Source organism: Alligator mississippiensis, chromosome 1, assembly GCF_030867095.1.
Source record: "Alligator mississippiensis isolate rAllMis1 chromosome 1, rAllMis1, whole genome shotgun sequence".
NCBI classification, from domain to species: Eukaryota; Metazoa; Chordata; order Crocodylia; family Alligatoridae; genus Alligator; species Alligator mississippiensis.
The window spans coordinates 464,931,140-464,957,971 of NC_081824.1; the positions used below are offsets into that span (position 1 = coordinate 464,931,140).

Here is a 26,832-nt window from a genome sequence, read left to right on the forward strand (position 1 = left end):
TCAATCAGGGGAAGGCATCACAAAAACCAGTGTCTGGGGGCTGAAGCCAGACACTGTGGAAATAGTGGGATACTGGAATACTTATTTCAAACTGGAAATAAGGCTTTAAACTCCTCCTTTCAATGGCGGTGACTAGATATTGAGGCAAACTGCCAGGGGAAGGGGTGGGCTCTTCCCCTCTTGAGATCAACAGGGGATGCCTTTTTGGAAGATAAACTTTAGCCAACGCAAGTTATTGGGCCCAGTGCCGAGGTCACTGAGTGAAGTATCGGGGCCTGTGCTCTACGGTAGGTCAAAGGAGATGCGCTAATGGTCCCTTTGGGCCTTAAATCCTATGACTCTGTGATTCACACAGCAGCTGATATTAATAACTTAATATATGTGAGAGGCAAGAATTTCCTAGGCTGATATCTTTTATTGGATTGACTGTGTAGCTGGCATAGAATTAGACCAGCTTGGGATAGTTGTATGACCTTGTCTAACTCTATCCCAATGACACCGTGGGTCCAATAAAAGGTATCACCCTAAGAAATCCTTGCCACTTGCATAATTTCTGGACCATCACAACTACATCACTCTTGCACTACCATAACTGAACATACCAGTACTTCCATAGTAGCAGGGTCCCTCCGTGAAAATATCAGCTTCTGTGTATGTCTGTGCTCTTTCACATGTCAGATTTGCACCTAACAGGTCAAGGCATTGATATACCGAGTTATATTTTTTGCAGAGAGGAAAGCCAGGTGGAAAAAGATATGGGGAGAATTGTCACAATTGTGTTGCCTCATCTCTTCAGCCCTCTGAAAAGCATCTTCTTTTTCCTCAGTGGACTAGAAATGCCATGAGGACTCCAAGTAGATCCCAACAATGCCTTGCCTTGGGGTTGATAGGGAAAACTTCTATTTTAGGGGACATGTAGAGGGAATTTCCTCACCCTGAGGCACGAGCCCCTCCATGGAGTTGAAACAAGGGGCTCATGCATTTCGCCCTGCGTCATGTCCGTGGCTATAGTACGTGTGAAATGCTCTGTGTAACGAAGGCTTGATATTATTTTTATCCTGCCTGTCTCCCTTTATCCTTGCTCTTTAATTGATGGATCAGGCCCTTGATTCACTTCCTTCCCTTTTCTGCCTTGCAGCGACAATCCCCACGAGGGGGCATTTCCCTGGAAGCACAGACCCCCCCCGCCCATATCTACCTATGACCCCGGGCCCATATAGGAGCCGTTCTCGACCAAGCTGGTGTTTCCACTGACTTCTGGCCTTTCTCAGCTGCTGCCACTGCCCGTTCAGGCCTGAGGCTGCCGGGCGCAGGCTAGGGCATCTCCAAGATTTTCCCAGCCTCTGCTGGGGCAGGAGTGCAGATCTGTTCAGCACCTCCCAGACCTGAGCCCTGGAGCCAGGAGGGGAGTGCAAGCTGTTGGGGAGGCAAGGCTCCTGGACACAGCACAGCAGCTTGTGTGCTAGGCTAGCAAACACACCGTGGCTGTGGCTGTGGCCGTCTCTTAGCCCATGTTCTCACTGGTGGGTGCTTGCCAGGAGCAAACTGCAGGTTTTCTTTAATCACCCTTTGCTGTTCGTGCTGTTTACTGCATAAGGTCACCTGTGCCCTGCAGGCTGCTCCAGTTAAAGTGCAGTTCATCATTTAACCTTTGTTCCCCAAACCTTTCTAAACAGTCTCAGTGCCGATTGCTCTGACAGCACGTGTCCTCTCTCCTCTGGGCACTAGAGAAGGAACAGCAGCAGACACTGCTGGAGAAAGGTGACAGCAGGTTTCTGTTTGTCTGAGAGCCCCTCTGAGAGCTGGATTCCCTGAGGTCAGGGGGTCGATATGGTCTGAGATATGGATTCACGAAGCCACCACGCAACAGCCATCCTGCTTCTAGCCAGCTCTGAAGAGCTCCTGATGTCTGTATTGCATCCCTGCATCCTCAGGGCATCTGTCTAGGGTCTTGAAGGGTGTCTGTGAGATAATTGCCTGTCTTGGACATTTCCTTCTGCTGTCAGCTGAAGGGAACTATTGACTAGGGCGGGGAATAGGGTTGCCACCAGTCTTGGCCATGCCGTTACCATTACTGCAGATGAAGCAGGCGGAGGACCAGGGTCTCGGTATCTTTGGGGCACGGTGCTGAGATGCGTTCCCATGCATATCATAGTTTCATAGTAGCTAGGGTCAGGAGGGACCTGAACAGATCATCTAGCCTGACCCCCTGCCACAGGCAGGAATGAATGCTGGGTTCACAAGACCCCAGACAGGTGATCACACAACCTCCTCTTGAATTTGCCCAAGGTAGGGGCGAGGACCACTTCCCTGGGAAGCTGGTTCCAGATTTTGGCGACCTGAACTGTAAAATATTACCTTCTGACCTCTAACCTAAACCTGTTCTCCATCAGCTTCTTACCATTGTTCCTTGTCATCCCAGGTGGTGCTGGGGAGCAAAGGGCTCTACCTATTTGCTGTGGAGTCCTGAGAACTTGCAATTCATTGCAAAGTTCATTGCAAAACTTGCAAATCATTGAGAACTTGCAATTCAGTGCAGGTAGAGCTATAACAGGCATTTCAACTGGGGCCAGTTCAGACAAACCTGCAGCTGCAGAGGGCTCTGAGATGCTGGTTCCCTTCCCCACTCCAACCAGAAGCAAGCTGAAGTGTTGGCATGATGATATTTGCTGCTTGGGGGCTGGTGGCACAGGCTGAGGAGTGTAAGCAGGTTCCTGCCTAGCTGTCTTGTAATGGGCACATCAGAGCCTGGAGGATCAGGCTGGTCCCTTAAGAGCCTGACTTTGAGATTACATCTGTAATCATCACAGGTTTGCGAGAACGAGCCCGGCCTGGTTCTTCCGTGTGGCGGCTAATTAGTTCCTGGTTTCTCAGCAGTGCCTGTTCCCAAAGAAAGAACATTATGGTTTGGGTTCTTTGTACGTCTCCTCCCCATGCCTGTTGTGCTAACTAAATTTTGGGCTGGTAGTAGCAATGCTGACAACAGTGCTGCGTTTTCTAAATCTTGGTTTTTGGTATCTCCATTTCCCAATGTGTTTCCCAGAGTGCAGGTAATTTCCCATTGGTGTTTGCTGTTCTTGTTGACACTGGTGGAAGCATTGCCATTGATTTCAAGCCTCTTTGGGAGCTGGATTTTAGTAAACAAACCCTTGGCAAGGGGAGGGATTACCTCTGACCCACTGGTGGGATGTTTGCTCACTTTACAGCCTGGAAGTGTTCAGCCTGGACCTGTCCTTGTTTCTTTCCCTGAAATGTTGCAGAAGGAGGGTACACCCTATATGTAACTGCTTCTTTGTCAAATCAAGGAAGAAATTCCCCCTATGCCGAGTCTCCACAAACCATAAGACTTCAGGGAAAGCCCTCTGCACAGGGATGAACCGCAGCCAACATGAATGAGCTGGGCCCATATTATTCCATTTAAAGAGAACTCAATTTTAATTAAAGGTGATCTGAAAAGGGGGAAAAAGAGACCAGGATTTCTGCACTGAATGAGCTAATTCATCAGGCTCTGAAAGGCACATCGTACAGAGAAAACTCAATTAACCCCTTTAAACCCTTCCTCTTCCCCCCACCTCTAAAACTTCTTAGCGCCTGTTGGTTTGCCGACCTGGGATGTGGTTGTACAATGGCTAATGGTCTTCGAAGGGCATGTCTTGTGGTGGTGTAGTAGCTGGGGACACCATCAGCGTACAAAGAAACACCAGGAGAATTTCACCGAAGAGTGACATGAGTTTTTAAAAGACTGAAGCTTCTCTCATTGCTCTCAAATGCCTGTGGCCTGGTTAGTAGACTCGGGGCCTAAATCTGAACCCAACTTCCTGGTCACCTTGGCCTTGCAGCTTATGTCCAAGGTCATTTCTGACCTCCAAAAGCCAGGGCACTTTCCCATGAGCTCCACTGCTATGACCCTGGACCTTTGAGTAGGATGTGGAGTTTAATTGGCCTAAGTCCTGACCCAGTTAGGGTTGGACCCTTGGCTCCCTGAGACCACAGGCTCAGACCCCACGCTGGGCTGGATCAGATCTTCATGCTTTCCAGGCAAATGAGTCAATGCCCATGCATGTTCTCTGTGAAGGTCTTTGGATCAGCTCCTAGAATAAACCCAATGGAGTGGCTGCCATAGTAGTTTGGGGAAGAGAAGATTGAGGGGGCTGGATAACAATCTAAATACCTGAAAAGTGGTTATAAAAAGGATGGAGATAAACTATACTCTGTAGCTACAAGGCACAGGACAAAGGACCAATGGTCTTAAATTGCAATAAGAGAGATTTAAGCTGATCAGTAGGCAGACCCATCTGCACTGGAACCAATTCCCTAGAGAGGCTGTGCAATCTCCATCTTCAGAAGCTCTTCAAAGCAGGTAGGACAAACCCGGGTTTGGGATGGTTTAGTTAGGGGTGATCCTGCCTTGAGCAGGAGTTTGGGCTAGACAGCCTCCTGAGGTCCCATCCAACCCTGCCTTTCTGTGATTCTGGGAAGTGGAGCTGCAGGGGCGAGCACTGCAAATCCAACCGCCCGCTCCCCAACATGCTGCGTGGACTTGGACTATCCCCTAGCTCATTTCGTAAGAGGGACCATGCTTGGCAGCTCTTGCCCTATCTGTTGTGCAATGGGTCTGCATCCCAGTGGGCGGTATTTTGTGTATGGCTGTATTTTTTACAGCTTTCTGCAGCTCTTTGGGCTAAGAGTTCCTCCCCCACTGCCTCATTCCAGATCCTCCTACAGACTTGCTTCTTCCTGAGAAATGAGACAGCGATAATATCCATAAGCATTTAAACAAACCTTAGGCAGCCCCTCCTCTGGGCTCCTCAGATCAGCCCATCTGCTTTGCATCTGTCTTGTTTACACTGTAAGCACCTTTGGGCAGGGACTGTCTGTACTTTGTCTTGCATGGACATTAAACCCAGCAACTGAGACTCATCAGCCCTATAAATTACTGTCATTAGGTGGCTTGTGATGCTTAAGCCACCTCAGTGGTGCCCAAGGAGTAGGGCATTTTAACATGCAGCTTGGCTTTGCTGTGGCCATTTGAGCTTGTACCAGGCCTGCTTTCAGCTTTGTCTTTTCTGCCTCTGTAGCACAATGTCCTTAATTGCAGCTCCTTGTTGGGGCTGAGTGATGTGTTGGAGCCCATGTACTGACCTTGGAGACTCGGTGCTCTTGCAGCACTGGAGTGAGCACCGCATGAACACCTCAGGCCAATAAAGCCTTGGCAGGCAAGAGGCGAGGGATTGCAATCCGATGGGGACAGTCCTGTATGTCATTACTGTCATGGTGGCACCTACAGGTTTCATCTGGGATCATGGCCTGTGGAGGATGGGTGCAGAAGGGGGTCTCTGCCGTGAACACCTGATACTGTGCTATAACAGCCCAGACTGGGAGGCAAGAAATACCAATTCTGTTCTCAGCACTGGCATTGACCTGCTCCATGACCACAGCAAAGTCATTTCACTCCTTCCCTCCTTGTCTCACTTAAATTTTAACTCTGAGAGCAGGGACCATTTCTTACTATGCACAGTAAGAGCAAAGCACCGTTGGGTGCTTATCTTCAGCTGAGGCCTCTAATAAGAGAGGCAAAGGAAGGAAACTGAGACAGAGAGAAATTAAGGGGCAGCTGTTTGAAGTATGTAGAAGTAGTCCAGGGAGCTTGACACCTGAGGGGGTTTTTTTATCATCCAGGCTTTCTATGACTTTCTGAAGTTCACACAGGGGATCTGCGGAGGGCTCAGGAATTTTAATGTAGATCATTCAAGTCCCAATCACTGCCTTAATCCCAGGACCTAAGAGAAAGCAGAAGAAGAGAGTCTCACAATGCTGTCCTCTTTATTTATTAACAGTGCTATCTTGGCAGGATTCAATGTCTTACTTTTAAGCAGATCGCTGTGGAAACAGCTGTGTGCTAAGACAACAAAACCATATGTGAACCTTTCACTGAAGATGAACAAGCCTCAGGATTGCTCCTGGGCTACAAGTCCTTCACACAAACCATGAACCAGCCTATACAGCCTTCCCCCAGGATGATAACCCTGCCTCCCCATCCATTATGCAGCACTGATACTATGAGAAACCAGGGCTTTGACATCGTGTCCCTCATAATGATTTCTCCCTTTTTATTCATTATTTCAAATTAATCAATGGACAACAAACCACATGAAGCGTTGCTGCTCATGGGACCCTTTCAATGCAACAGTTGTACTCAAAAGGATTTTGTCACCTAACAGGATCAGTGCCTTTCTCTGGGTTTCTTTAGAAGAAAAGGGGGTATATTGGCAAGAGAGAATGTGTCCCTGTTCCTCCCATTCCTCCCTTCCACCTCTGTTTCTATCCATATTTGTTTTCCTATAACCTTTTGTGATCTTGCCACTTCCACTCCATATGGTACTAAGAAGCTTTTGAGAAACGCCGATAATGCTTACTTGTACTATGTGCGTCTGGAAACACCCAGGACCTTGGGTTGGTTGGGAAATTTCCAATGAAATATTTTTCTATTCTAAGATGTCATTTTGTCAACACTGAAACTTTCCACAGGCTACGGTCAGTTTGGACAAATATTTTGATTCAAATATTTTGGGAGAAAGTTTCAAAATTGTGGCAGGGTGTCGTTTCAATAAGTGAAATGGAAAAACACCCGGTTTCCACTTGAAATGGCTTTTCCTTTCAAACCTGGGCTAATGATATTATTCAAAATATCAAAATGAAACGTTTTGACATTATCCACTTTGAATTGGTTCAACTGACTTGGAGAAAGTTTTGGGGGTTTTTTTAATTTCCAGATATTTGGTTCCTGAAATATTTTTGACATTGGCTTTTCATACTGATTTGGGACAGGGAACATATTCAGAAATCTTGACCAACTGTTTCCCAGCCAGTTCTGTTCAGTGCCTGGCAGTCTCTGTGACGCTGAGTCCAGGTTGTGAGACCCTTCTCAGTTCACTTCTTCTCCCATCACCCTTATTCCAGCCCTGCAAGCACCCTGGAGGGGAAAGATAAAGCCGGGTGTGCTGTAGATGGCCCATATCTGGAAACTAAACAACAGCCAAGCTAGTAATCTCAGGCCTTATCCTCTCCCAAATATCCTTTTGGACATTAAGCAAGAGTCAGAATAAGCGGCATCATGGGAAGGCAGAAGAAAAGCCAGAGGCAGATGGGGTGGGGGTCAGCAAGTGATGCAACTTGCTTTCCAAATCCCTTGCCCTTTGTGGCTTTGCATCCCAGACTTCACAGGGCAGCAGCAGGAAGTTCGTAGGCAAGGAGGCAGTGGCCTTTCTGGGAATCCCTCAGCATCTTCCAATGACTGCTTTAGAGTCAAATCCTCTTTGCCTTACTCGTGATCATAGACCTCTTGAAGTCAATGGGAGTGACGTCTTTCCAGTGTAATTCCACCAAAGCTGATGGAGTTACCCTGAAGGGTCAGTTTGGCCAGCTAGGAGCACCCAGGGGAGCTAGGTCAAACAGGATTCTGTTCTGATCCACTGGTCCAAATGCAGGGATAGGATCTCTCACTCCAGTATAGCAGAGACATATTGTGCCCATTTTACAGATAGGAAACTAACTAGAGGAACAGAGAAATCACACAGAACATCAATACCTCACCTGTGACCTTTTAACCCTGGACCCCCAGGCCATGAAAACTGCACTCCATCCCTTAGGCCAGAGTTTAGAAAGAGATGTTACTTAGAGATGCTCAATTAGGGATGTTAGGGCTTGTCCACACCTCTTCTGAGCATGCCCAGGAGCTCTGCGGGTACAGAGTCCCTGAAATGAGGCCTTGGAGCAGCACTGAGTGTGGTAATAAGCAGTCCCAAGCCAGTGAGCAGCTCTGGGGCACAAGTTCAACAAGTCCAGCCCTGCTCTGAGGAGGCATTTCTGCAGTTAGGCATGCATGGAGATAGTATAGGCGGTCCCTGGGGGGCTGATCACCCTGAGCTTCCCTCTGATTTCAGTGGGGCTCTTTGTGGTTATTAAGCTTGCATGGACAGCCCTATTTCCAGTCCTTCTTGCCTTTCGAGCACTCTGAGCTGTTCACAAATGTGCCCTGACTGAGCTCTACATGGAAGGGGCCAGTCCCAAGGCCCCAGTGAAGTTGGTGAGCACAGACACACATCCAGCCACCCAGAGCCTGATGGAGGGTCAAGGCCGGGAATATCTAACAGTACAGATGGGGGGTGTGGGGGGCTTGAACGGGAACGACAATCGCTGCAGCTGTGTAGTGCGCACTGGCAGGTCAGGGGGAGCTCCCTGTGAGTGCCAGTTCCTTCACTTAGGGGTGCTTCTATTCTTCCCTGCACCTCTAATTGCTGCTTTTGAAGGGGAGGGAGAGAGAAGGAGCACAAAGCCCCCAGGCAGCTGCCAAACACAGCCACAGTTATCAAAGCCCTGGAGTCCAAATCATTTGTTCAAACACAGTTCCCATGTCCAGCCACAGTTGTGTAACAGGCACCAGCCCTCTGCCAACTGGTTCTCATTCTCTGCCGGGAAGGCGCTTATCAGGGACTGATACAAAAACCTCAGGAGGAAAGAAAAATCTCTGACCAGTCTGTTGTTCAGAGACCCAAAATAAAAAGCAAAGCAAAGCCACGTCTCTTTGGCTTCCCTACCATCAGGACTGGCTGCTTGGTGATGTCTGCAAGGAGGGACTTGCCTGGGGAGCTGGGTGTTGTTTTTGTTAACTGGCCATCAAAATAGCAGGGGCAAAAGGGACGTGAATCTCAACTGACCTTCTCCAAAATGAAAGGCAGGTGCAGGGTATAAATGGCACTTGCCTTTTGACGGTTGTGGAAATGCCAGGTTATGACTGCATACTTTCATAATGATGATACGTGTTTACTGTGTTATGCCACTGCCAGTAGTGTAGAGCCAGCCCAGCTATGTCGGGGGAGCTGGGTGCTATTCAGATCCGTACATCATGGGCAGACCTTTATCACAGAGAGCAATGATGCATGCATTGGAAGGAGGAGAGCATGACTCTTGGATCCCAAGTGCTGCTGACAGGGCTGCCTTCACTTTACCCATAAAGGAACTGATCCAAAGTCAATGGAAAGAAAAGCCCTGAGGTTTCTGAATCATGCCCAAACTAAGCAATATGATAGGATTAAGAGATCTGTTTGGGTCCCTGTGACTATGCCATTTGCATAGTCATTTTGAGAGTATGTGGCCTCCTAAGCTAAGCAATGATTGATGTGATAGGCAGTGAGGACAGATTGCATGTAGAGGGGCCAACGATCCAGCCCAGCAGGTCGTTTCTTTGCTCTCAGAACTTTTGTTAAACTCAGGCCCTGCAATAGAAACAGAAAATTAGAGTTGGAAGGGACCTCAGGAGGTCATCTAGACCAACCTCCTGTTCAAAGCAGGACCAGCCCCAACTAGATCATCCCAGGCAAGACTTTGTCTAGCCAAGGATGAAGATTCCACAACCTCTCTGGGTAACCTGTTCCAGTGCTTTACTACCCTCCTAGTGAGATAGTTTTTCTTACTATCTAACCTATATTTCCCTTGCTGCAACTTGAGCCCATTGCTCCTTGTTCTGTCATCTGCCACTACTAAGAATAGTCCAGCTCCATCCTCTTTGCAACCCCCCTTCAGGGAGCTGAAGGCTGCTATTAAATCCCTGCTCAGTCTTCTCTTCTCCAAACTAAATCAGCCCAGTTCCCTCAGCCTCTCCTCACAAGTCATGTACCCCAGCCCCCAAACCATTTTTGTTGCCCTCCTCTGGACTCTTTCCAACTTGTCCACATCCTTTCTGTAGCAGGGGGCCCAAAACTGGATGCAATAATACAGATGTGGCATCACCACAATGCAGTGCATTCTCACCAATGCTGAGTGATGCAAGACAGACAGGTAGGTAGATTCCTGACTCGAAGTCACAGAGCGAGTGCAAGAGCAGGCTGAATACCAGGAAATGCCTGTAGATAATGGAAGCTATTACACTGTGGCAGGGGAGCGATGGAAGCCCTGGGATATGAGTCATGTACAGCCAGCCTGGACCAACCAGCAGAGAATGTGTTGCAGGCAGCCACCCTGCACAGGTGCGGGAAGCTGGGTATTACATGTTTATAAAGGGTCTTTTCCAGCCTTAATCTCTCTAGGAAGCTCTAGTTTACAAAGGGACAGTTGATCGTCCTTTAATCTGAATTGCCCAAAAAGAGGAACCCAAAGGGGCAAAAAGCATGTGATACAGTGCATGTATATGGAAAGCACTGACAGCTTGTCAGGCATCTTCAGTAAGGATGTCCTTAAAGAGGGCTGTCACTCCCACAGGGCTGCAATAGTATCCTCAGGCAACATCACACAATAGAATTCATGTAACTGGTCCCATGATAAGAGGATGCAAGCATTTAACTGAGAGGATAGTTGTGCAGTCCATGTCCATCAGATCGATGTCATGGTGGTTTTAGAGGAACTGCAGCGGACAAGTAATCTGGTGGAACCCAGACAAGCACACCTCCTCCATGAATCCCATGGAGGGCGGCTGGATGCTTTGCTCAGGGCCACATAGGATGTCAGCATCAGGGTAGGGAACCGAACCTGGGCTTCCTAGGTGTCTGGCACCCTTAGCACTAGGCATCCCTCCTTCCCTCTGTGGAGCTTCCCCGGAGTTAAACATCTCAGCGGACTAATTCTCTGGCAAGTCTGCATCAGTTTTTTGCAGAACTTCTTTTCTGGGAAGCTGAAGGAAGGTGCGAATCACGCCCTCTCCCCATCCAAATCTGGGACTAACTCAGATTCGGCCAAACTCAGAGGTGATGTGGGAAGGGCTGTGCACAAACAATTCATTGATGACTCTGTGTTAGTGGGGAAGGTCAGCACATGAGCTTTATGAAAACCTAGTTCCCTGCTAGGCTTCACTGTGAACTCATTCCTGTGTGGCTGTAGAGATGATGGGAGCTGAGGATTTTCACGAGTTAAGCAGCAGCCTGGTGGGTCCCTTATCCTCAGCCCCACTGCCATACCCTGGATTTCCTCCTGCTTGTTTCACCTGGCCTTGAGTGTACAGCCTCTGTGTAGGAGCCCAGTACAACCTCACTAATTTGTTCTTTGCTAATTGACACATCCTGTCACTTATACAGTCAGTCGCCTCCCGCATCTCTGCAGAGATTTAATCTGAAGTCTTGCATTACTGAGATCATGATGCATGATACAAGATTGGCTCGGCTTGAGTCTATCACAGCTGAGGGGCACATGTACAGTGGTAACATGTTTTGAGGCAGTTTCCACTGTCTCTGATTATTTTACTTTCCTGCTTCTTTGCAATGCCAACTAGCTAGGTCCTCTGGCACCCTCTTTTTGCTTTGCTGATGCTTGCTGAACTTGTCACTGTAAACTCTTAGTTCCTTGTTAGTAAAATCAATGGTTGTAGACATTGATTTCTGTTCAGCTGCCTTCAGAGGCATGCTGCTTTTAGGGCAAAATTCACTCCGGTTCAGAGAGCTATGTACGGGCACAGCCTCGCTGTAACTTGTAAGGGATGCAGGATGCATAGAGTTGATCTGGCCTCATTGCTCTGGAATTACATGTGTGCTAGGAAGGCCGTGCATTCCTCACAAGGTGGAAAAACCATATCAGAGGAAACATTAACTGGGTGGCCCTGAGACAAGTGCAACAAGCTTTTTTCCACCAAGGCTACTTGCACCAACGCTCTAATGCTTCAGGCAGGAGCAGTCAGTACCTGCTTGAACCACAGACCGATTTCCCAGTGCTTGGTACCAAACTAACAAAGCAGTCAGTTGAACCTGTCAGAAGCTGGTGTTGCTAATGAATCTGGCACAAACTTTGTAAGCCACAGTGATTATCAAGTATCCAGAAGGAGGAACTTTCTACCTAGGGCATAACATGCACTCAGGAGACATGGAAAAAGGAAAACTGCAGTGAACCAGAAAAGAGACTTTAATTAGGCAGAAGAGCAAATCACTGGCTTGAAGTCACTCAAATCCCATGTCCCTGGCCTGGTGTGAGCGAGTATAGCTCTGATGGTGTCCATGGAGCTGTGCCTGTTTGCTTGGAGGAAGGGTCTGGCTTCCTGCCATTTGAAAAGGTTAATCAATCAGCTGGAAGGCTGCCCTCCACACTGTCTAATGATGCATTCACCTGGAAAACTGAAATGCCTGGTCTGGTCTCCGTGCCAAGCTAACGGGAACACAGGCTCCGGTCTCTGGAATTTCTTTCTCTGGGAAATTCCTCAAGAAAGGATAGTCAAGCATCTCTCCTTTATGCAAGCATCTGGCCAGAAGCAGGGTCTGCAACACCAAAGCATTCAGCCTGCCCCTGAGGTTCCCTCTCTGCTGGTTCTGCTGAAGTGTGACGTGGGAAGGGGTCATTACCCACTTGCTCCCTGTGCTTGGGGGGTTGTTGATCTTAGCCTACGGCATATCAGAGGGATCCTTGAAGATGCTGGTTGTGTTGTATCTGCGTCAGGTCCCGCACTAGCATGTGCTGCTGTTCCTTACAAATCCCGAATCATTCCTGCTGAGGTGGTTTGATTCTGGGCATCAACTTCATCGTTTGATTTTGCGTTCTACCGGGAGTCTGCGCAAGGCGCCAAGATGATGAGCTTTGCAAAACCTGTGCTGCTCAGTGGGTGGGATGCTTCATTCTGCATCAGGGGGAAACATTATCAGGGTCAACGCTTTCATATCTCGGTGAATGGATTTCAGCGATCCAGTCCAATTCATATACATGCATGGGAAAACCTTAGCTGACACACGATACATTTATACCGCTGTAATCTACCTGTACACTGGTGAAAAGGTGGAGTGGAGACCTGATGTACAGCCCTACTTGGCATGAGTCACCAGTCACTCCATGGTGATAGGAATAACCATATATTGGTGCGTGTTAGGCAGGGGCAAATGTGTCATGTGTCCCCATCCTGATAGGAGAGGGTGCCATTGTAGTTGGGAGAGGATGGCTTTCGGATCCATAGCTCACTGGAAGTGAGCAGTCCAGAAAGAGCCTTCCTCCAGCTGTGAACCATCCTAAGAGATGAGAGTAAATTCTAGATGGCACAGGTCCCTCTCCCTCAACCATCACCTCCATCTTGCCCCAGCACAAGTTCATTCACTAGTCCAGGTGCTGGTGGCTCCCAGACACAGGGATTGATGAGGGATTATGCATTTAACATCCGATGAGAAACACAGATGTGGGAGTTGTCTGTATTTTGAAGGTACATGAATCTGCCATCTCCTGCGACCACAGTTTTCTAGAGATGATAACTAGGGTTGTAAGCTGATGAGAGGCTGGTGAAGATCCCAGAGACCATGACTGTGGGGGCAGAAAGGGGAAGAAGTTGCCTATCAGTTTTCTCTGGGTTCATTGCAAGAGATGGGACTGGAGCCCATTCACCCTTGCTTGATCTCCGAGATGGGACAATGCCACATGCAAAGTGGAGAGAGAGATGCAGCAGTGCAATTATAGATGTGTGTGGATAAGAGGAGGGCTTCTGTCCTCAGTGCAATTGGATCCAACTGTCTTATGTCTTACCCTGCATCCTGAAAGGAGAGGAGGAACACGGGTACATCCAGAGTGTAGGTTGAGCTGGGAACAGCTATTCGCTCCCCTTGTTCAGAGAGCTGTGAGATTGATTGGTAACACAAAAGGATGCTAATCGCAGTTTTGGCCCGCTTGCAGCCAGTAGTAAGGTGGTGGCTAATTTTGCTCTCCAGAAGTTTTATGAAGATCGCTTTGTGGAGAGGCTGGATGAGGTGGGCATAATCACAGGTGAGCACAGACTCATGGCTCTCAGCATTGACTTTATAATGAGCACTTGCTTTAAACACAGCAGTGAGGGTGCCTGACAGCTAAACAGACTGAAGACAAACAAACACCACCTGTTGCTAGCAGAATTGAAAAGCCCTTGAGCTGTGTAAACAGGTGAGCGCTGTAGTCAAGTTGTTTGCACGTAGTTTGGAGAATAATGTTGTAGAGCATTGGGAGGGAGGGATGGGATTGAGTGACTTTGGATATCAGAGAGAAAGCATCATGTCTTCTAATGTTGGGATAACAGCTGAAATCCAGATCATCTCAGCAGTGCCTGAGACTCACCGCGAGCTACCAAGAATAGGTTGTCGGCTGTAGTAAGTATGTCTCGATTGGGGTCACCTAGGACAGTCTTGCTCACCAGCCTATGTAGGTCCATCAGAAGGCCTGAGACCTGCACTACATTTACACTAACAGCTGCATCAAATTTCTGTACTCATGTCTACCACTTTCTCCCACATCTCATGTCAGCTCTCAAGTATGCTTCTTCTGAGTCAGAGCTTAAGTGGAAGTAGGAGAAATTCAAGGGGAAACATAGGGACTGCCAGTGCCCAAGGTGTTCATAAGTCAAGGTCTTTGCTATCCAGGGCTCTCAGTTCAACATCATTTATGTGCTTGCAAGGTAGAACATATCCTTGTGCAACAAGACCTGCGTCATATTTAGTCTCCAAAATGGGACTCGATTGATGCCTAGGTTCTAGTGCGTGTCCTCTCCTCGGGGAAGAATTTCACTCGGTGTGAGCTATTGAAGAAAGAGATCTTTTTTTATTAGGAATTAAGCGGTAGCACTGCCACAGTTAGGTCAACGTCTGTCTTAATGTAGGAAGCCTGGATATAATCACACTGTTTTTGTGGATTAAAAAAAAACAACAACCTATAATAGCAGTTGATAGAAGCTTAAGTTTTATTGTCTAGAGCGAGCCAAGGCACCAAGGCTGCGATGAAAAAATAAAAGAAACAAAAGCTGCCCGATAATATAAACGGCACATTCTCCTATTAAGAAGTATTTTGAACAGAGCCAGATGAACTCTGGACTCAGCCAATCTCAGATTCCTCTTGATGGGCCTTTGGGGAGCGTTTTCACACACGCGCAGACAGATTTGATGCAGCTGGAAGAACTCTTCTGTAATAATTCCTCACATTTCTGTGGTACCTGATACGATAGCGCATCCACGTGTCTCAGGCTCACGGCGTCAGAATGCAAGGCATCTCCAAAGGGCCTTGCTGATCCGATCTTTCTGTGTCCTGCATAGCCAAACGTGACAGGATCAGTGTGGGCTTGGATTTCCACTAAAACAATTCGCTTGGCCTTAGGCAAACTCATATGCAAATGTCTGTAGTCTTAATACACCCATGCACACAGTATTACTTGGATTGTGCTGTTGGGTGCATTTGCTTCTGTTGTGCTGAGCAATCTTCCTCTTTCCTTTTCTAACCCAGGCTACAGGTCCATTGTGGAAAGGCCATCCCTGCTGCTAGATGTAATAGGAGGAAGAATAGTTCAGAGGTTAGGACATCAGTCTGGGTACAATTGCTATCTCTGCCTAAGTCTTCCGGTGTGACACTGGAAAGTTATGTAGGTCCAAATAGTGAGAGGTATATAGGCATCTAACTCCATGGAGGATCTGGGCTGTAGTCTTCCCTATCAGTAAAAGAGGAGGACAACACTGTCCTGACTCACAGGGTGTCATAAGGCTAAACGTATTAGAGATTGGGAGGCAATAGATGCTAAAGAAATGGTGCCTGTCTTAGATACCTACCCTTGTAAGACGTGCTCTCAGGCGCAATAGATGCAATGGATATTCCAGTAGGGCCAACACATGCAGTGGATATCCCAGTAGACCTTTCCCCTCTCTGACTTTTATGATTTTGTACAGAAGTCCAGTTTTGCCAAAACTAAAGTAAAAATCAGGAGTGAGTCTATTGAAGGAGAATCAAAGAATACCTGTTTCTCTGCCTCAGGATCACAAGCTATCACAACAAACTCAGTGGCAGTCAAGGCAAAATAAGCACTCACTGCTCCTCCTTCTTCTCTTATTCACAACTGTTGCACATTCAGTCCATTGCATCTAGCTAAGAACAACAGCTAAGAATTTACCCCATTGGCTTCCAAGGATTAGTCTCTGATTTGCATTAGTATGAATGGGAGCAGAATCAGGCCCGCCTGGTTGGATGTTCTCCCCTAGAATTACTGCATGGTAATAAGCTGTTAGGGCCAATTTCACCTCCAGTCTAACCTGGAATTGGTTTGGCCTTTTAGTCTTCTCAGCAGAGCAGCATCCCCAAGGGAATGCTGACAGATCAAAGCTGGAGGTCATGCTGGGTTGGTATTCCATATAAGTATTTGTTGCATGGCCTAGAAACCCAAGCTGAGACCAGGGCCGCACAGTATATTCACAACCAGTGTTGAATATATTCACACACAGTGGGAGGCAAGCCCGGCCTGCACTGCTGGAAATGTAAATAGGCAGTCAGACAACAGGAAGAGAGGCAGAGAAGTGACGTGACTTCCCCAAGGACACACGGCAGGTCAGTGGCACAGTCAGGACCAAGTTTCTTGTTCCCGACTTAACACGATGCTACACTACTGCTCCATAGACTGGACTGCCCTTTTCCTCGGGCTGTTCCTAGCTGAGCTGTTTCACACGTGCTGCAGGCTGCTACACCAGTTCAGGCTGCCCCTTGCTCTGTTCTTTATTGTTGAACTGTGAAGTCAGCTCTCTAGAGCACTGGTTCTCAACCATGGTACATGAAGCCGTGTCATCTAGCCCATGGGGCTCTCCATGGGTATGGGAATGTAGTGGCAGAGGAGAGGTAGCAGCATTAATTGCTGAAGCCCTGGGCAATTGCAACAGCAACTAAAGTTGCCACCACTCCCCCACCACCACATTTTCAGACTCATGGGCAGCCCATTGCTGGATGACATGGCCTCATGCGCTGGATGGGGCCAGCCTATGGAGTTGGTCCGCAGCCAGGTCCAGAGTGCGGGTTCTAGCTGGCGCATGAGGCCAGCCCTGCCCACCAGATCACACCCATGGACCTACGCCACACTGGATCAGACCAACGGACCAATCCCATGCACCAAATCCAGCCTACGAACCAGCCCCCTGCCACTCATCCTGCCTACGTGGCTGGATGTGTTGAGTACCACTGATCTAGTCTTGCTGCAGATTACTACAGCTGGCCAAATCAGCAGGTGATGTATATGAAGGACAGTCAGGTGATGTCAGTGGAGGTCTGCTGGTTGATATTCACTCCAGATTTGGCCTTAATCCTTAGTACACTATATGCTGACAACAAACCCGTTGCTAAGTCGTGTTCTGCGTGGTCTGTTTTCATAGTGAGGTAACTGCAGTACCATGCTGACTGATTTAGAGAAAGGCCTTGTCCTCAGTAAAGCACGCCGCTGTCTGTCTCTCTCAGTTTCCAAAAAATAGTCCTGCCAGGACTCCTAAGTCAGTGCCAGATTGCGAAGCAGCTGAGCGCAGTCTGATAAAGTGTGCGTGCTAATATGGTGAATAATGGAAAAGCTTCCACACTCTTCAGCTTATACATCCAATGCATTGTGTTTGCATAAAGTCACAAGCATCAAGCTGGCTTAGCCTGAGCTTCTCTATTTCAGAAAAGTTAGGATAACACAATGTGATGGAGACGAATAGATTTGGTTGCTGAAATAACAGATCTTCAAGCATGTCAGAGTCATGCTGATTTAATGTGCAAATATGGAGTTACAAGTGCCACACTGCAGCTCTCAAAATGTCCGCTGACTCGTGGTAGAGGCTCAGGCCCGTACAACCTGCAGTGTGATCATGAGACATCGTAGATGCTACACAAAGGAACTTCTCCCTCAACTTGTCTTTCCAAAGGTTTCTTACAACTCTGCTCTGCACTTAACATCTGTGGGCCATGCTTTCTTCCATCTCCAGTCAGCTAGGAGACTGTCCCATCCTGTTGGACATTAACTAAGCCCCAGCTACTCACAGCCTTGTCACCTCTCAGCTAGTCAACTGCAATGCCATCTACCTGGACACAAGGTCTTCAGCTCTTCAGACATTCCAGATATCAACAGTGAAGACACGCTGTAGTGCTTCGTAGCAACTCCGGCTGCCACAAACACATCCTCCAGTCCCTGTTCAGGGTTTCCACAGCATATCAAGTCCAAGGTCTCACTCTTTATCTTCAAGGTACCTTCCCTGACCTAGGCCCAGGATACCTAAGAAACCACTTGAGGCTCCAGGTTCAAGGCCATGGTTAACAATCTCCCTCCTTTAGCTCATTGGAGCTCTTTTCACTAAGCCAGATTATACAAGCTTGTACATATAGTCTTCACATGAGCCACCAGTGATGTCAGGGGGACAGCGCATGTGGGCAAAGACTATCCCTGTGAATTAGGGCTTGGAGGATTGGGGCACCTGTCAGCAAAGGAAACAGGCAGTCAGAGCCTGGATGTCTCCGAGCTTTGCAGATAACGCTCCAGTAGTGGCAGGGCAGAGGTGTAGGGCCTTAACCGCAGGAGTGTGTTTTTAGGTGGCGCTGGAAGGAGGAAGGGCTTGACCAGGAGGTGGTTCCTGGAGAGGAGAGCAGAAGAAAAAGACACAAAAAGAGGTGGCTGGCTGTGTGCCGTGGACCCTCTGCACGTGTTACCTGGTGCCTTGTTCCCATCTGCTGGGACAGGCCTCCAGACTCCTCTTCTCCATGAAGAGTCCAGACTCCTGTAAAAGCAGCTAGTGACTAAAGAAGGATGAGTTAGCACCGGGTGGCTTGCCGGCTCAGGGCAGGTTACCATCAAGCGCTCTGTGCACCACAGTCTGAGAAGCACTGGTGTAATGGGAAGAGAACCTGCATTCCCCTGCGATGTAGTCATGTCCATAAGGGAGAGGCATCTCCGGACTGGCTGACACCAACGCCTCTGTCATGTTGAACCTCCTCCAGGACGGCTCGTTACTGACCGGCCATTACCCCGCTGAACTGCAGGATATGGGAAGTACAACTCAGTGACCCCACAGAGCCTAAGCAGCGAGAGCCTGAAGGATTGTGCAGCAGTGAAGACGGAGGAAGCACAGCTGTCTACCTAAGGGGCTGTCATCACAGCATCTGTGTTTCATAGGTTTTACTGCACATCAGTCTTACTGCCCTCCGGCGAGGTAGGAAAGTGCTATCATCCTCATTTTCTAGGTGTGAAACCAAGAGTTGTAGGTGACTTCCCCAAGATCACACAGAGAGTCTGTGGCAGCACTAGGAGCTCGTCTCCAGAATGCCTTGGCCACTTCCTCCCCAGCGAGTCTGTGCTTGATGAGACTCCCCCAACCCACTGCGGGCCCTTGCACCTGCTTCTCTCCTTAAATGGTGCTCACACCCTCAAAATGCCTGTTTTTCTTCTGGTGAAGGGTCCGTTCCCAGCTCCTCTTGGACTCTGGTGGCATCAGGGTACATCATAAGCAATGCTGTTGCTTCCATGAGTTGGATGGGCTGTGTTGGCTTCTTGAGCAGTACCCCAGCATATCTGCCTGCTGCAGTGGTCCTGCTCTGTGCTGGCCTGGCTGGAGGGTGTCTTCCCATCACTGACTCATCCATTAGAAGCATCTGGGCTCTTCCAGCACCTACTGGGGTGTGAGTGCCTCGGGCAGAACAAACGCATTCAGCTCTCCTTTCTGCCACGCTGATGTGCCCGAGGCTTTAGGCCGGATATGTTTAACAGAGTGTGAGGTCTGTCATGTGAAAGGGCTTGTCATGGGCACAAGCAGGCCTCCAAATGAAAACCGGGAGCAGGTATTAGAGCTGCCACAAAGGAGATTTGTGCAGACACAGAACTTTGTCCATGCACATTAATGACTGGTAGCAGGTAGCCGTAATGAACTAGCAGGAGCCATTCTGTGCCCTGCTAAATCACCTTGGCTGCTGTCTATTTGTGCACACGCAGAACTGCACGGCCTGACTTTCTTTCTTAGTGTCAATCTGCTGCCTTCAGTGATGAGGGTCTTGATTTTACATGGGCATCAGGAAAATCAGAATTAGGCCTATAACATCTAGAGATGGGAAATGACTGCTGTAGTCATCTGGCTTTTTTCCTTGCTAGATCCAGATTGGTCTGTATGGCATAATTATACCTCCTATTGTAATCTCCCACCTCCCTGTAGAGCACACACATGCGCGCACACACAGTTGTTTTCCAGGGGTGGTTCCTAGGTTGTGGACAGAAAAACTATTGACAGCAAGTTAAAAAAGGGCAGAGACTTATTGTGGGTCAGCTGCTAAGTGGTAAATGCCCACGTACCCATTTTCAGTCTGTGGCAATTGCTGTCACTGTCCCTATCCTCATGCTCTCACAGAAATGGCCAGGCTGGCTTTTCTGAATTTATCCGATCACCTTCTAGTTTGTGAAGGTGACCCCATCTTTACCCTTAGAAGAGTACTGGCAGCTGGTCCAGGCTCAGGAGTTGGCTTTTATCCATCCATCCCTTCACTAACACCATCTCCCAAATGGCAGCCCTCCTTCCCCATTGCAGCATTGATCTTGTTGTCAGGTCAGGTAGAGGTCTCATAAAGAGCACATCAAGGAGGGTCACTGGCAGAAGTACAGGTGGGCATCCAGGCCAGAGTCTGTTTACAAGGAGCCCAGAACCTTGCTTATTCTCACCAGCCCCATCTATACTTTACATTTATGCTGCAATTGAATGTGTTGGGTGTACATGTACACCCAATTTAAGGCACCATAAAGTGGGAAAGGAGCCATAAAAGTGGTCCACAAATATTATAGACTATTTTTATGGATGATTTTTTTTTGTGCCTTAAATGTAACCTGTGGCCAGGGCTGACAATGAGCTGGTTGTTCGTCCCTGGGACTGCAGGGGGGGGGCGCACAGGACTAACAAACTGCAGATTGTTGGGCCAAAGGGCTTCCTCATTAGGGATTTTAAACCCACAGGTTTAAACCCTTTGGTTTCTCAAGCAGGGAGCCTGGCCAGAGCTGCTAGGCATGGGGTTTTTACAGTCAGCTGATTGTCAACCCTGGCCCAGACAGACCTGGGTCTCAAACCTGGGGCTGTCCCCACTGGGGCCAGCAGCCAGCTGATTGCCTGCCTGGGTAGGCATGCTGAATGGGACCCGGGGCTACCTGGGCAGGGCTGACAATCAGCTGTCAGCCCCAGACCACACAGAGACCAGTTTGAGACCCTAGTGTAGTGCCAGGTTCAACATCCAGCTGCTTGTTGGCACCTGCTGGGCACTCATTGTTCAGTTTGCTGGAGCAGGGGGAGCCTGAGATCATGATCCCAAGCTCCCCCTGCATTGATAAGTAGAATGGATGTGATTGGGATCTGAACCTCAATCCAAAAATTGCACCTCCTGTCATGCCACACCTGTTGGGATTGGGGATCAGATCCCACTATGCCATGCAATAAGCATGTGCCAAGGGGTTCAAATGTGCACATAGCCATTCAGTCTCTCCCCAGCCAAATAGAGGAACGCACTCCTGAACCAAGTTCTGTCATCCCAATCGAGCGAACAGAGCAACCCTGGTTTCCACTGACTGCGATATTATCAAGCCCATCAGGCTCCAATTTCCACCTGGAAATGGGTCATTTTTTTCTAAGCATTTACAAGCCCTTCAACTCTGATGAGGCACAGGAGAGTCCTCTTATAATAGGCACAGATGTGTTAATTCTGTAATAATTAATAGTCCAGATGATCAGAGACTGGGAAGAATTGACATTCCTTTTTTTTTTTCACAATGGCCTTCAAAAGAAGTAACTGTGAATCATCCAAATATGTTTCAGTGATCTTCGGGTCACTGAGCAGCCATCCTTTGATGGCAGAACAACCTGATGTGACCCCAAGACCACACAGCTGGAAAGTTATGCTGCACAAGCACCGTTTTATAGGCTCTGAAACTGCTGGCTGCTTCCCATCATAAAGCAGTTAAACAAATACTACCCTTGGCTAGAGCCATACTGCAGTGATGGGAGAGGCTCCATTATCTCTGCAGAAACAAGGGGAAACAGGTTTTGCAGCAAAGTGAAGCTGCAACAGTAGGTACCCATAGTCCCTGGAGGGCGCATATGCTGGTAAGACAAGGGCCGTGGGATGTTCACTGATCTTGTTCCCTGTGCTGGCAGGGGTGTGCTGGCATGTGCCACAACCACTCCATCATTTGGCTGTGTGGACATGTCAGGCACATTCTGTTCCTGACTCTGGTTGTGACCTTGGACTGTCGCTTTAACACCTTCTCAGGGACAATAGTTAGGTACAGTAGGGAAGCTAAAAGACCTATATATGGGCAGTCCTAATATCCCCAAAAGCAAACAGCATGACTTACAGATAAACAGTGCCCATGATGCTGCACCCTGGGTAGTGTGTTATATTGTGATATATCACTGCGCTTCCTTGCAGTGCACTTTACTGGAGAGAGATGCTTAAAGCACTGGCTCATCCCACACAGGGTATCAGCAATCAAAGCGTGCAAACAGATACCATGGGCAGCAGAAACCTGAGAAGGTAATGACTTCCCGATCCGCGTCGGGGCGGGGGAGCTGAAACAGACCTTGCATTGAACATGGTATCCAAAAGCCAAAGCAGCATCTTTCCTCAAACAATCGGGAAAAAATTGAGATTCCCCACCTGAAAAAGAAGAGAGAAAACCTGCATCAGGTCTGCCTGCCGCTGACCCCAAAATGGACACGTTGTACGTGGTAAACACAACAGGCTAAACTCACTGTTTCAGGGCTTGAGTCAGCTGCGTGGAGAGGAGTGGAAAGCCTCGTCCCAAGTTCAGTGGCAATTACATGAGGTTGCAGCAAAGAATCTAATTTCCATTAGGCAGCTCTGAGCCTGGTCCAGAGCCCATTAAGGTCCTTGGTTGTCCATTAGCTTCAGGGGGCTGTACATGGGGCCCCACAGCCTCAGAGCCTTTGTTTTTATGCTACGTCAGTACAGCCATCATTTTCCCTTCCAAGGACAATTACAGGACATGTTCGTTCCCTCTAGAACAGTAAAATCTGATAAATCGCTCTCTGGCTGGTGGGGACACAATGTAATTTAGAAGAATTTCAATCGGAGGAGTATGATGTAGTAGCTATGGTGATAAGCCCGGCATGAATGCCCAGTGAGATTAGGTGAGACGGGAACTGTTAATCACTCATTCAGTGTTTTTGTAAAATATTAATAAGCATCAGGGTTGTAAAGGGAATAAAAGAGGCTCACATACAGAGGCAGGTCACACATGTAATGCTGTTCGTTTTTTACTGCTGGCGTCTCCCACTTACCGGCCACCTGTATTGCTCACACAACTGTCAGCCGTGCCACATATTAACCAGAAGAGGCCTCGGATAGGGATTTCCATTGATAACACACAGAATAGGGAGACCTGGAGAGGGGGTTGTGTCTCTGAAAGATGCAAAGGTCAGCCTTTGAAGGAAGGAAGAGTGTTGCCAGTTCTCATGCCCTATACCTTGGAGTTTTTCTTCAAGCCCTAGCTCCAGGAGTCAGGTGATTATATGAGAACCTCAGCTTTTCTTTCTAAAGGTATGTTAGCCTCACCTTTTCTTTCTAAAGGTACATTAATACCCTTTGTGTTTGCAGAAGAGGCTTGAAACGATATCCACAAAGGCTCAGAAGTCAAAAGGCAAATGACAAGAACCCAACATTTCCCTAGCTCTTTTCAAGCTTACGATTTTTAAGGCTATTTCATGTTTCTGGGGCCCCTGATTCATGGTTTTTGAAAGTGTGAGGGTATGAAGGCACAATATCCTCTAGTGCATGGAGCACGCCCCAGCCTGAGGAGACCAATGGTCTATACGCAGCCTTGCTGCAGCTCTCTACTTTTGGGGGTGGGGGGGGTTGTGAACAATGTGGGGTTAATAATTCAGCCTTGGAAAACAGTTTGGGAGCTAGAGCTGTTCAGGGCTCTGTTTTATGGGAAGGAGGCAAAAGGCACATTCTGTACATGAAGCTAGACTAAAATGTTTGCAAGGACATTTCTCAGTACTTTGTCTGATCCACTACAAAGTCACAGGTTATAAAGCTATGGTGATTTTCTTTTTTCTTTCTTTTTTTTTTTTTTTTGCAGTGGGTGTAGCTAAACATACACATGCACGCTCCATATAGGTAGTTCCTCTAAGAGCAGCCATTTGAAAGAGAAGATTGTGATTGTTTCCTAAATTGAATTGAATTCTGAATGACCATCCTCTGAGTTGTATTGCTAAAAGATTTGCTGCTCCACTGCTTTTGGAAGATTACACTGCACTTGATTTCCTGGTGCTGGCGGCCAGTTTGAGAATTAGCACAAAACTAATTAGGTTACAAATCCTGGAGACACAAACAAAGGCTATTTATAAGCCTTTAAGAAGAGAAGTGAAAATCAAATTGTTTGGAGAAATGACTGCACAGGTTTTACATTTAGGTCACCAAATTCTCAAAGACCTGGTCTAAATAACGTAACAAACCTTCCAGGATGCCCTACAATAGAGATCAGGATGAAGTGGACCCTAATAAGGAGTGTGAGCATGTGTGTGTGTAGGATGGGTTCAGTGGATCTGAGCCTTGCACTGTTGATAACTGAACTCTTTAGTTCAAATAACAGGACCCTTGTCCTTCTGAGCTAGAAAATCGAAATTCTCTACCAGCTGATGCCGAGATGCTTTAAGCCATTGCCTGGCACAGACTGGCTCAGAGGTGTGTCTCCTCCGACAGAGATCCTCTCCAGGGCCGGGAGTCATGTTTTGTCTTTATTGTCATTTGTTCGTTCTCAAGCGCCGTTGTTGTGCACAATGCCATACTGGCAAACACAAGTCAAGGTTCCTGCCTTGAATTGCTTCCAATATAAGTAACGTGAACAAAACTTTCCTGTGTGCTCCGGAGCCCAGCTGGGATATCAGCAGAGCGCTGATAAATGAAAGCTGAAGTAATTCCAGTGTGAAGTACGATGTTCTTGTTATGATACACACACGTTCACGTGTAGGTTTGTGGACATGGTTTCCGTTTGCTGGGATAACACAACAGCTGCCAAAGCAAATACAGTTCCAGATTGGCTTTCGACATACCTCTCCTATTTTCTCATGATGTCGTAGCAGTTCAGCACTGGCAATATTTGGATAGGAGCGTGATTAGATTCTGGTAACTTTCTAAGCCAGACATTATACTTACAAAATAGCGCCTGCCTGCCCTCTAATTAAAATGAGGGCTGGGTAGTGACCAAACAATAGAGAACTTTGTTGTGTTTTATTACCCCATGACACTGGTGTCACCCATATTGTGACTGTGTAGCCCAGAGTTCAACAAGTCCCAGAAAGAAATGCTTCTCGATAAGTCGTTCCGCTTAGGAGCAATATATGCAGGAAGATGTCATTTCCACCCCTCTAGTAACAATCAAGGTTGCTGCAAGCTCCTTCATATTATGGAAGTCACTGCAGTTTTGGGGCAGATGCCAAGCCACCACCTTTCTGTTGGACAGAATATGAGTATCATGGCAGCAAATTGATCTTAAACCTGGATTCTGCCATCCTTATTCATGGCAAATGGTCCCTTACCGCAGGCAGTGGCTTATACCCTTCATCGTGAAGATCAATTTTTGCAGGTGGTCTTTTGTCTTCCATATGGCCCATGCCATGCAATGAGAAATCATGAGACTGCTTTTAAATAATAAATCTGGGGTTCTTTCTACTTGCCCAATGGCTTCTGAGAAAGCTTTTCCTGCTTACGTTCTCCAACTTTTCTCCACAACCAGGAGAGCTAGAAATGAGGGGAGTTTAATTTTTGAATGAAAAATGAAATTCTCCTATCATGACTTGGCTCCAAAAGCTGGGGCTTTAAAAAGAAATTTTCAAAAATCACAAGGCAGGGTATTACTATGCAGCATGTACACGGCCATGGACTTTGTTATTCATGGTCTCGTATTTTTTCCTTTAGCCTATTAAACTGACTGTTTTTGGTGACTTTGTGTTCATTCCCTGGAGTTTTTAATAGATAAAACTGACATTTTATTCAACAAAAAGGACATGTGAACCTCAGGCATAAAATGAAAACAGCTCTACTTAGCTTGGCAAATGACCAGCAAGCTATCTCCAGTAACCCATTTATCAGTGCATGCTGCTGTTTCAGTGCAGTGCAAGTCTGACACCAAGTTTATCTAGCACAAACACATTTGTTCTTCTTCATGCACGGGCAGCGTAAATGATTTCAATGCAGTTGTCGGAAGGTAAGAGGCCAGATTTTCAAGTAGCACAAACCAATGGGGCTCCAGCAATATCAAGGGAGCATCTTGCCTAGTGTTTCCATATAGGTTTATAGGCAGTAACTCTCATGAACACTCATAGGTGTTGCATATGCGTACAGCCGGGGAAGAGCATGATCAGAAAAGCTTAATAAATATATGTTAGGGAAGAGTCTTCATAAAAGTCAGCATCTGGGTAAGTCTCTGAAGCTTGCAAGAAAGCATGAGGCCGGCATGAAAGCCAGCATCCAGATGGCCCTGAACTTCAGGGAAAGTCTGATCTAGGCCCAGATTCTTTCTGGCACCAAGATCCAGGCAGTGCAAGGTCAGGAAGGCATGACTGTCAGTAAACACCATGGATCTGGGTCCATGAAGGCAGTTTTCCTTAAGGCCCTGGGGGATAACTGTTCTTTTGGCATGGTTTAGTATCCGCTGAGGTGTTGGGGCTTAAAGCCCACTTTATGGAAATGGGAGGCTCCTCCCTAGCTTGTTTCTGCAGCCAGATGGCTGGGGGTAGGCAAAACTTGGGGGGCATTCGAACCCCAAGCCTCCAGGCTTGGGCCAGCATGTAGGACGCCTGCCAAAAGACATTGGAAATATCTGAAGCCCCTGGTGGGGTTGGAGGACGTTTGCCGGTTATAGGGTTGCTTACAGTTCTGGACTGACTCATGGATTTGGACTTGATTTGGCCAATTTGGCTTGGAACATGAACATTTTCTTTAAAAAAACAAAGCAAAACTCCTTCATTCTCCGAGACAGCCCACATCAGCCCTGGCAGAGGTTAGAGCAGCCTTTGGGGCACTTGGACCTGCATCAGCTGTGTGGAATCCCTTTACAACAGAGCTATGACCTGGGAAGATGTGCAGATAGGGCTG

General features: G+C 47.7%; 1 protein-coding gene and 1 long non-coding RNA gene across 2 annotated transcripts in view; one reads left to right on the forward strand and one right to left on the reverse strand.

Moving 5' to 3' along the window:
* GAB2 (GRB2 associated binding protein 2) overlaps window positions 1-26,832 on the forward strand; it is a 161,392-nt gene that overhangs the window by 59,049 nt on the left and 75,511 nt on the right. The gene's annotated exons all lie outside the window — the stretch shown is intronic.
* Window positions 14,621-22,718, reverse strand: LOC109284632 (uncharacterized). The gene is made up of 3 exons (XR_009459879.1): window positions 22,464-22,718; window positions 22,292-22,368; window positions 14,621-15,648 (listed from the first exon to the last, which is right to left on the reverse strand). It is a non-coding gene; the product is annotated as an uncharacterized LOC109284632 (long non-coding RNA).